Source organism: Macrobrachium nipponense, chromosome 2 (assembly GCF_015104395.2).
Source record: "Macrobrachium nipponense isolate FS-2020 chromosome 2, ASM1510439v2, whole genome shotgun sequence".
NCBI classification, from domain to species: domain Eukaryota; kingdom Metazoa; phylum Arthropoda; class Malacostraca; order Decapoda; family Palaemonidae; genus Macrobrachium; species Macrobrachium nipponense.
This window is the reverse complement of record NC_087201.1, coordinates 168,505,846-168,516,801: the sequence shown is the minus strand read 5'-3', so window position 1 is coordinate 168,516,801 and position 10,956 is coordinate 168,505,846. Positions and strand designations below refer to the sequence as shown.

The 10,956-nt window shown below is 39.2% G+C and overlaps 1 long non-coding RNA gene across 2 annotated transcripts in view; it reads left to right on the top strand.

Moving 5' to 3' along the window:
• The window catches only part of LOC135221124 (uncharacterized), a 177,500-nt gene extending 169,736 nt beyond the window's left edge, over nucleotides 1-7,764 (top strand). Inside the window, exons 4-7 of one of the 2 annotated variants that reach the window (XR_010315881.1) lie at nucleotides 5,871-6,074; nucleotides 6,322-6,541; nucleotides 6,776-6,902; nucleotides 7,523-7,764. This is a non-coding gene — a long non-coding RNA (uncharacterized LOC135221124). The remainder of the gene's footprint in view (nucleotides 1-5,870; nucleotides 6,075-6,321; nucleotides 6,542-6,775; nucleotides 6,903-7,522) is intronic. The other variant, XR_010315880.1, reaches the window with a different exon arrangement.
• The last annotated feature ends 3,192 nt before the right edge of the window (nucleotides 7,765-10,956 follow it).

Sequence of the window (10,956 nt, the reverse complement as noted above, 5' to 3'; positions counted from 1 at the left end):
TCTATAAGCTGCAACACGAAGACAAGCGTCTTGCCTCCAATTTGCCTTCCTCTGCCTCTTGGGTTTTGGACTACTCATAGGCACTGCAGTTGGTGTTGAATCCATTTCTAACTAGTAGGCTATAGCAGAGCGAAAGCCCGGCGGAAGCAATGGTCTGTTTGTTGTTTGAAGCCTCCGCCAAAATTACAAAACAAAATATAGGGGGTTGTTTACACTTTACCGGGCCAGTTGCTCCCTACTTTGTTTGTTGTTGTTTTGGTATCGCGACACCCAAATCCATCCGCCACGGTAAGTAGCCTTACTGTAACCCCTGTGGTTAGTGCGTGCAGCGCAACATTACCTCTTACCAGAACATGCCGTGCCTGCCAAGAATCTTAAATATGCGGATAAGGCGCGAAGCGCCGTTCCGCCACGGCCTTACTGACAGCACACATAAATCGATCATCGCGGATATGTAGTAGCTCCCTACTTTGTTGTTGTTTTGGTATCGCCGCCATATTGGTTTTGGTGTTCTTCCGCCGATTTCGGTCGGCGGTCGAGTGGGCCCGCCAATCTGTAAGTGCTCCAATATAGGTACCCGGAAAATAAATACTTTTGAATTCAACAATAATATACAGATCACAAGGTTAATATCATAATTAATGAATATATTGAATTTTTAAAATACTTTTTTTATTATAATAATGGCAAAAATCGTATATTCATGGATTGTAGCACTATATTTTCCGCTATTGTTAGTGATCTTCGCTTAAAAGTTTCTCCTAAACATACTGTTTTTTTATAGCTAAGAGATTCTCTCAGAGCGTTGATAAAACACTCTTAGAAGTTCCTCTTAACTATGAGTGATTGAGTGACTTAAGAGAGAATATTTGAGATGTCATAGGAGCTATGATAAATACGGGCCCTGGTCTTATTGTTTCGGACCAGGAAATCAAATTTGAGATGGGGGATGTCGGGTGACTTTTGAGCGGATAAACACGTTTAATCAATTTCAGGAACGCCCGAAATTTACACGGAACGTCTTATAGATACCGCTTCTGGATACAGTACGTAGAAAAATAGCTTTCGTAAAGTTCTTTCTGCGTACCGTGTCTCGGTAGGGCGCTCCATTAGGAACATGCCACTGTTATTCTATAGTGTTCGTGTGTACATTTGGGTCGTCCGGGCTAACGAAGTTAACGCTGTGGTTCGCGACATTATGCGCAAAATAATGATCCCGGACTTTGCTGTACGACTTCCAGCAATCAGATACGATTGTGGTTTCTGGAGGTACGTTATCAAGCAACACCGGGATCAGAGTTTCGGCAGAACGTTCAGGAACCACCTTGAAAAAGGTCTCGCCTGTCTGTCGGTCAATGCCACCGAACACCCAAGATCCGTCCACCTTTCGGCCACAGTTGTACTTCCGTTTCCCAAATTTAGATTCGTCGATCTCAACAATATGACCAGGACCACCGATTTTCTTATTATCAGCACACAGGATTTGGCAACATACATCTCTACAAAAATTATACCAATCGACCATGGTGTTCGGCGCTAAAGGCATAACCAAATCTGTGACAACACACTGTGGGATCTTCTTTGTGAAGCAAAATATTAATATAATAATTGTTTCAAGAGACAAACGCGACTTTTAAAAAGAGGATCCGTGCCGAACTGATACCTTCTTACCACACTTGCGGTTTGTACATCGCCACATGTATATCGCTTGGCCCGTAGCCTCGCTGGTCCCATGTTTCATGAATCAACGGTTCGCTGTGTTGCATGTTGTGCATAACCCCGAATAGTCCCCAAGTAACCCTTCCCTATATAACCACTTCATAAATTCGTCAGTGTTTCTTAAAAACTCGAGAAGGATACCAATATACAAATGCGTATATTGATCGAACTGGTCAGCAGTAACACTTTTCGGAAACAATACGGAATGAGTTCTATCCATGGCGGCGGTGTAGAACGGAAAGGGCAAATTTTGTGACTGCAGGTATGATTGTCTGATTCATATTCATGGGACACGTTTTTATTGGTTGGGAGGAAGTTAATCCATGTCCCTTGGGAATGACCTGGGTCAACCTGATACAGGATTGGTTTGGTTTAAAATTTCCCGCGTTGGGGGCGGGCCGACGTACAGCGCCTGTCCGCGGCCAACTCAAGAACTACGGGAGCTCCGACCGCCGTGTCAGCCTTCACATCAAGTGGGTACTTAGAAAAATTTAAGTTTCACGGGAAATATCGGCGGATGGTATTTTGGCGTAAAATGGTCGGATAAGTGACTTTTCTGGTATATTTTGGAATTCTGGACAACTTTTATTCTATGCATTTTGTTATTTGGGGTATTGGTTCTGGAATTGTAGGATCTGTCCTCGGGTCTGCGAACTACCCTATCTTTAACCAATAGGCTTTACCATGCCGAAAATATGCACTAAACTCTAGCCTGGGCTACTATACTTAATCATTAATAGTAAACAAGCATGAAATATATCCAACCAAACTAATCTTAGCCTAGCGCACACATACCAGTACCATAGGCTAGACTATGGGCCTTTGTGTACGCCTATGTTATAATGATCAATCAATAATTTCTAGGCTACTTGTGCAGAATAGTTACATGTATAGTTGCATGATATGAATGCATGAATATGGGACAAAATATTAAAAACTCTAGATTTTTACAAGTAGTTACGCCAGCATCGCTAAGTTTGGGAAATTCACATTTCAGGGCTCATGACCTCGTCCCATTTACACTTCTTAGGTAACTTTTCATGAAAAGTTCATCAGTATGGTCCCACAACACTGGGAACACACTTCTTCTTTCCAAAAGCCCTGGCACAGCAAAGGATGTCCACAGATAATGACGACTTTGTGTGGGAAGAGACATTGTCTGAGAGTATGTACTATCAGCAGCAGCCATCTTGTTTGTTTACACTTAGGCGGTCGCTCGCAGTTCGTGCTCAGTGCTTCCTGTCCAGTCGGGAAGCCAATGTCTCGAGCTAAAAGCTCCCGGATTTCCATTTTCGGCATCAGCGGCTCACTGCTGGAGAAGAAAAGGCCTCGTGTGAGGCCACTGTAATACTGATGATTGGCCATCAAATTCTTAAGATTTAATTTTTCCTCGTTAGTATTTGATGGCTAAAATTGGTATTAGAAGACTTGGCCAATGCTATACTTTATTCGTAGATATTCTAATGTATATCTCTTTACCAGTCTTTATTCTCTATAAGAGAATGTAGTATTGTGCCATTATTAAACAGTCCCCAATAAGAAAAGTGTTTAAATCCTCATTCATACTGAAAAAGCAACACTGGGAGCTCCCAGAGTTTCAGTGGGACGGTCAGGAACCATCTCGAAGGTCCCACGTGTCTGTTGGTCAAGGCCACCGAAGACCCAGGATCCATCAACCTTACTGCCACAGTTGTACTCCAGTTCCCCATATTTACTTCTTGACGTCGCACTGTCGCAATTTCTTACCAAAAATAAGAAACAGATTTATAGTTTGTGGTGACATTTTTACATTTCAAAGAAAGATCCTTACTGAACAGATACCTTCTTTTGGCACTGAGAATTCTGCAGTTTGCCACATGTAAATTGGTTGCCCAGTGGTCTGGTTGATTCCATCTTGGAGGAATCTTCTGTTTCTGATGTTGCATGAGATACACAAACTGGGATATTAATCACCAGCTGATCATTCTTCGTACAGGCACCTTGTGAATTCATCCTCATTACAGAAAAATCAAAGTTAAATTGAGAAGAAGAGGAATTATAAGTAGTCTGCAGACAATAGTTTTGGGAACAAAACTTTGTCGTGACGCTCCATCTTGGCAGTTAAAGACTGAAAGAAAGCTTGAATTTTTTTTAGGGCATTGGTCTATGAATCATATCAAAGAACCTTTTGACCAGTCACATGTATTTAATCCATGGGCCTTATGGGATGACCTGGGGGCAACCATGTTTAAAATAGGTTGGAATTAAGTAGTATGGGAGAGCTGTGCTGTTTGGTTCCGTTCATGCCACCTGGGTACTTGGTAAAAATTCCGTTCCGCAGAAGAAAATTGGGGGTCTGCAAATTGACACAAACTGTTCAGGCAGGTTACTTTTCGGATAGATTTGGCACACTGAACAATTTTTATTCTATGCAGTTTATTTGGTGTTATTTGTAATGAGTATTAGTCACGTCCATTGGCCGGTATTTTCTCGTATTTGGTCACTTGTCCTGGTTACAATCATTGTCATTCTCTGCTTAAGTCTTGTAATTCCCACGACCTAATCCAGATAAGGTCAGTGGCTGGAGTAATATGGTTTTTTCTTTAGAAAGGGGAAGGGGGGACCTCCTAAAAGAACTAATTCTGTGAATGAAAAGTTATGTCCCTGCAGTTTGCAAATACCCTGTAAAGTTTTGCTTGTGACTTTATTTTCCCTAGTCTTCCAAATGTCTTTGCACTCACAACAGCAGGATTTTTAGTTTTTTTATTTTTCTCTCTAGTAAGGTACATTATTTTCAGTAACAATGTTCCTTTGAATTTGTTGTTTCAGTTAGACCATTTGTATTTATAGTTAGGTTGGGTTATTAGCTCCTATACAGTCCCTCTGAAGAGGGCTGTCCTAGCAAGTCAACTTTTGGTCGTATGGATGATTTTGTTCACTGATAGAGTAACTAGCTGTGGGCCTGGTGGTTTTGTCATGTTGGTGTGCTCTTAATTACTTCGTTTTTTTTTTCAGGTTTACTTATGATAGTACTCTTAGTTTAGTTAATGCCTTTGAAGTATAATGGTGTACAGCTGAGATGAACTTTAGATGACTGAATTTTAGGCGTGTCTTAATTCTAATTAACATCTAAACTAGGCCATATTGCTATGTGGATGGTGTAAATTAACAATTCGTGCTAGTGACAAGTAAAAGGATCATATTAAGGCACCTGCATTCAAACATGGCTAGCTTCGCTTGCAAGAAATTAGTCTTGTGTAATTTGATAGTACGTTTAACACTTGATTAGCCTGTGGGTGATTGGGAAAGTAAGATTCCACAAGTAAGTTCATGCCATGTGGCATAACCTAACCCTTATCAGTGGAATAAAATGTTTCAAGGAAAGGTGTATTAGGGTACTGTTCAGTTAGGCATCATCAGGTCTGTATGGGTTAAGATTTTTCAGCATTTTGAATAAGAGCTCGTGAAGCTTTAAAGTTAGGTTGCCGAGTTTTGTATTTTACTGCAATGAAGGACACTTAAGACATGTGGACCACACAGGTAAATCTGAAGGCAGCATTGTATGGCATTTGCTGAGATAAATTACTGATCTTAAACAGTCTTAGTAACTTAGGGAAGATCTGGAAAAAGACAATGTGAAACGCTGCTTTCTTTGGCACAATTATGGAACAACTTAACACAGATGAGGAGCTGCTGACCAGGAAGAGATGAGCGAGCTGCAACCTCGCCCAGGAAGACATTTGACTAATAGGTATGTTGAGGCATTTTCGGGAGTAGGTTGGTTACATTCAAGACTGGTACCTACACAGTAATATAGGCACCTTTAAATACTGTTCTTCATTCATAAATTATAAATACTGATGTTTGGTAGTGACTGTGCCTGCTAAAGAATATTCAAACTCCAGATATTCATATTAAAAGAAAGTATACAGGTTATTGTGACTGGGATTTCATTTACACAAAAGCGGAGACTAGTTTGTTGTAAATTGGTTTGTGACAACAAACTAGTCTCTTCCCCCACCAACCCTTTAAGAATTTATCAATCCTTGTCCTTTTATTGGTAGTTTTTAAATAGCCCCTTGATGCGAGAAGATTGTTATTGGTCCTCAGTCTTGGTAGGCTGAGTGTGTTAAATGAATAGCGGGTTTGTCAGAATAATTTCTATTTTTCAGGTTTTGCTTAGAACTAGAGTAGTGATCAGCACCCTGCCAAGTCTAACAATAAATCAGATTTAAGGTTGATGCAGCAACATAAGGCTTGTACTGAATTTTACTGAAATATACAGATCTTGATAGAATGACATATACAGGAAATATGTGAGTGACTGGGTGCTGGGAAATTATTTTGAACACTGTCCAGTAGTCCAGTCTACAATGGTGAGTATTAGTGTATATAGTTGGGTGTTTTGTGTAAGATACACTTGCTGGACATTTTTTTTCTGGACATTAATAATAAACCAAATGATGCAATTGACACTGAAGGTCTGTTAAATTTTGCATGACACTGAGTTTTGAAAATATCTTAATAGAACGTGGAGCAAAATTGTAAGATGGTGACTCGACAATGTCGGCCATTGTTTGGATAGGTTGAAAGGCTGTGCTTATATGAATATTTTTCATAGAGTTTTCAGGGTGGTTTGGAGTGAAGCTTGAGAATTGGCTACCCAGCTGTAGTAGATGTGTTGTTTGTGACAGCACATAATGAAAAGTCGACTTGCTTAAGATTACAGTCTGGAGCTGTATGCCACAAGGAGCTACAGAAACTGCAGTTTGAAGTACATATCATGTGGAGACTGCCTTGAAGGATACAAGAAAATAAGTGCTGATCTGCAAGCAGAGTTCAGGTTAGTCTATGCCTAGCTTGTATAATCTGTGCAGCTGACATCCACTGCTAAAGAGTTGTGTAAAGTATCTTTTTTTAGCTGATCCACATCCCATTTGCAGGTTTTAACAAAAAAATCTCACTTTGGCTACTGGTATGAGTCTCGAACCTTGTAACCCCTTAACGGCTTTTTGCAGCCAGTTCTCTGTGCATATTTTTAACATGATTTACACCACAATTTACACATTTTGGACAGGACTACCCTGGCATGCTGTTGTATTCTAGAGTAAGAAGGGTGGTATATAGGACGACCTATGTGAGGCAGCAATAATCGCAGTGTTACCAGCTCTTTTCGAGCTAAAGATGAGAGCAATTTCTCTTTGGTGGGTACTATAGTAAACATGTTGAACTGCTTGGTGATTCTTCTGCAGTAGTTATATTTACTGTATTTATAATCTACAGGAGTGTTGTAGTGTAGAAATTTTAAAAACTACAGTACTTCCAGCAGTAATATCTGGATGTGCAAACTTTCTGTAGTCCGGGCTGGCTTTAAGGCAATTTGCATACACTAGTAAAATTATGGTAAAGTGCATCAAGGCCATTTGAAAAATTCTGATGCACATTGCCAATTTTCTAATTAAATTTCTATATTACACATTATGCTTTCATAAAAGGATTTAGTTTTAGTGAGGGATGAACCATTTATATTCCTTTTTCTTTATCACTTCTGAGCTTGGGTGTAACTCCTTTGAATACAGGGACATTGAGTATATTTATCTTGAAAATAGTGAAGCCAGACATACAATTGTAACTTTGATTCATGTTAGATCTATCCATAATGAATGCTTTGTATTTAAACTATTGGTTGACTATGGTTGAAATAGTCTGGGATAAGGATAACCACATGGATATTTTTAGACACACCATTTTCTGATCGTAAGAGTAGTGACTGAATGTATGCTCTTAGAAATATAATTTCTAATGTATTGTATCTATTTTACAGGAACTGGAGTGGCTGGAACTACCATGAAATCCTTTTTGTGGAAAATCATCCGTCGTCTGGATATCTTGATGTCTTTCTACCCTTAACTAAGGCCTGGATCCTTAAATTCTTAGGCCTAGCTTGTGACTCAAGCATTGGAGTCGAAAACTCCTGACAGAAATTGTAAAACTGTAGCATCACTTTAGCTTTCCAGACTCTGCAGCTAAACAGAATCTGTAGTTTGAAATGGATTTTAATGTTGATTAAACAAAAACAAAAATTGAAAACTTTTTGACCTTGATCCTTAACTTAAAGGGTAGCTGCAATAAGTCAGTTAGCAATTTTAGCATTGTACTAAATTTAATCAAATTACTTGGCATGCCTTTTCCAGTTTTATAAAGGTTAGGAGATGATTTGTCAGCAAACCATGGTCATAAATTGGTAGCAAGTCTCATTACGTTTACATGGAAAAGTACTGTCCAAAAATACTATCCAGCTTTCCCTTGTAATATTGAATAGTCCTGAAAACTCTGTACCCAAGACCAGAGGGAAACCATGCACCCCTGCTGTTCCATGGTGGGATGAACCCTGTGGGAATTTGAAGAAAATTCCCTGGAAATTATAGAACCTGTGGGAATTTGAAGAAAATTCCCTGGAAATAATAAAAGCTGTGGGATTTTTTTGAAAATTTCCTGGAAATGATCAAACCTGTGGGAATTTGAAGGAAATTTCCTGGAAATGATCGAACCTGTGGGAATTTGAAGAAAGTTCCCTGGAAATGATCAAAACCTGTGGGAATTTTGAAGAAAACTCCCTGGGAAATGATACAGGCATTACAAATCCAGTCAATCTGAACAGGAAAATCTACCAACAAACTGGCAAAACTGAAAAAATATTTTACAAAATGTAAAGTAAATCCAGGCTTTTTTATATATATAAATGGCATAAGTTCTGAGACCCCAACTATTTTAATCTGGAAAAATATAAGTCTTAAGTGGCAAATACTTTCGAACGCCAACACTGATAATTGATGGAGACCTTGTCACCAAGCCAGATGAAGTTGTTAAAACACTGGGTGAGTATTTCCCTGAAATATAGAGTTTTATATTGGCTATCAAAGTCAGTTCCAATTAGGAATCCAACCATTTCCTCTTAATTTGAATTCTGGCAGTTGTGAATCTTCAATCACAAGTTAAAACTTGTAAGGGCTGCCCTAACACCATATGAATCCACATCCCCCAGGAATGATAATGTTCTTTATAGCATGATAAAAAAAAATCTTCCAGATTCAGCTAAATCTTATCTCAATGTCTTGAACAAAATATGACAAAATGGTGTTTTTCCCTCTTCCTGGAAGATTGCAGTTGTTCTCATTAAGAAACCATTGAAAGAACTACGTCGTCCTGCAAGCTACCGGCTAATATCTCTTAAAAGTTGTGTGTGAAAATACTCTTTAGGAAATGGTAAATTCAAGACTGTAAGTGACATCTAGAGAAAAGGGGTTCATCTGTCCAATTTAGCTTTAGAAGGCATCTTTCCATGCCCCCCACACTAGTAAGATTATCATCCCAAATTCAGCAAGTTTCTCAAAACTCAAGACTATGTATTGGGAATTAAGGGTAATATGTTGAATTTCATAGTCACCTTATTTTGCTGTGGCTATAAACAGTATTGTAGAATATGTCTTGTTTTGTTTGTAGACCTTGCCATATATGTCTGTTAATGCATTGGCAATTGGGCTGACGACAATGGCTTCAGATTCTCTCCTTCCAAAACCGGCAGTGTTGTTAAAGTGTACTTAAAAGGAAACTATCCCAAACATTTATGCTTTATGACACTAAAGTAGTTTCACAACCGTGCATTTGATGTCTAGGCCAGTCCCTTACGATGCTCTTGATTGGCTGTTGATAAACCAGTCGCGGGGCTGGTAACAGTCTCGAGAGTTTACATGGGCAGGATGCATGTTCCACCTCTCCTGAGGGATGCTTTTGAAAGGCTTATCACTAAGGAGAGGTGGAACATAGATCCTACCCGTGTGAACTCTCGCAAGTGTGTCCAGCCCGTGATTAGCTAATCAACAGCCAATCAGGAGCGTCGTAAGGGACTGACCTAGACTTCGAATGCACGGTTAATGACAATCTTCTATAACATATGAGGAGGAGGTAGTTTTTATGGATGATTTATGATAAGCGGACATGGGCTATTCATATTGACTCATTGAAAAAGAAGATAAAGAAATTCCTAAACATTTTGAAAGTCTCGGGTTTTACGTTGGGTGCTGGTAAGAGATCACTTTTACTGTTGTATATAACTGTAAATTTAAGCTTGAATATGGTTGCAAATTCTACTCTATAAATGCCAGGAAACTCAAGGGGTTTGGGTGTAGCTGATTATCTGGTCTAAGAACATGCAATGCGCGATTTCGATTTTTGGGCATTCCACTGAGGGATGAGAGATGTGTATTTCTGGTGATAACTTTCACTCTTGACGTGGTTCGGAAGTCACGTAAAGCCATTGGTCTCGTTGCTGAATAACCACTGGTCCCATGCAAAGTAAAATCAACGTACAAACAAATAAGGCAATGCATTGCTCTCAAGTTGCCTCCTTTGTTGATCCCAGAACCATTTCTATCAAAAAGCTGATGTTAAACATTCAGTTTAATGTCCTTAAGGTAAGGCTCTTGTTTCTTTATCATCAAATACATTCTGGTCCTGTTAAACTATTCACTGATGGATCAAAAACATCCAGTGATGCTGTTGTTCATGGTAATAGTTCACATGTTGGTAGACTATCTAATATCTCTATTTTACAGTTGAATTAACTGCATTAGCCTAAACTCATGAGGTTGCTTTTACACTACAGGGTAATACTTTCACCATATACTATATATATTCAATATATTCAAGAATGGTTGTATAGGCTTGCTTCCAAATTCAAATTAGCCCATTTTTTGGCTGGGTCCCTGCACATGTGGGCTTTGTAGGTAACGAACTTGCTGACCATGAACCAAATGTCATTACTAAAGATGACGTTCTGCTCCACCACATTCCCGCTACCGATATGAAATGGACTATTCGTTCATATATATGAAAAAAATGGCAAGTGCGTTGGTCATCTTCCCTTCTGTCCAACAATAAAAAGTATGGAAAGATTAAACAAAATACTGAATATTGACCCTACTCAACTGACCCCACATTTCTTTTATATTGGGTTACTGTGCCAGTCTGTATACAGTGTGATTCTCCTTTTGCTGTGGAACATATGTTATTACATTTAACGTAGGTGCGATGCACTACGTCAAGGACATGGCTTACTGGGCAGGGATATATAGCAGAACTGCTTGGTTCCTGATGTATTTGTTGATAACAGTTGCTTTCCTTAAAGACTAACTTCTGCAATGAAATTTAATGTTTGACCTCTTGGAACGTTGCCAAGTGTAGTATGTATATACATGC